Genomic DNA, 307 nt, shown 5'->3' on the forward strand with positions numbered 1-307 from the left:
CCCCCGGTGTGGGGGGTGCGGGAGCCAGCCGATCCATGATTCTCTCTCCTCATTGATGTTTCTAGCTCTCTCTCTTCCTCTCTGAATCTGAAATAAATATATTTAAATTCCATGAAATATAAACATGTGAAGCCAGCTTGGGTTGGCACCTGTCTTATGCTGCCATCCACCGCCCCTGGGAAGCTCCGGCTCCACCCAGGCAGCCTGCTCTGACCCTCCCACAGGTGTCTCCATGACTCCCAGGAGGGTGGGTGCCCCCGGCCCCAGCCAGCTGACCTTCGGCCCGGGCCATGTGAGCCGACAGCTC

General features: G+C 58.0%; 1 protein-coding gene across 1 annotated transcript in view; it reads right to left on the reverse strand.

Annotated features, from left to right (window-relative positions):
• The window catches only part of BCR (breakpoint cluster region), a 72,758-nt gene that overhangs the window by 31,137 nt on the left and 41,314 nt on the right, over nt 1-307 (reverse strand). The gene's annotated exons all lie outside the window — the stretch shown is intronic.

This window comes from Myotis brandtii, unplaced genomic scaffold (assembly GCF_000412655.1).
Source record: "Myotis brandtii unplaced genomic scaffold, ASM41265v1 scaffold97, whole genome shotgun sequence".
Lineage (NCBI taxonomy): Eukaryota > Metazoa > Chordata > Mammalia > Chiroptera > Vespertilionidae > Myotis > Myotis brandtii.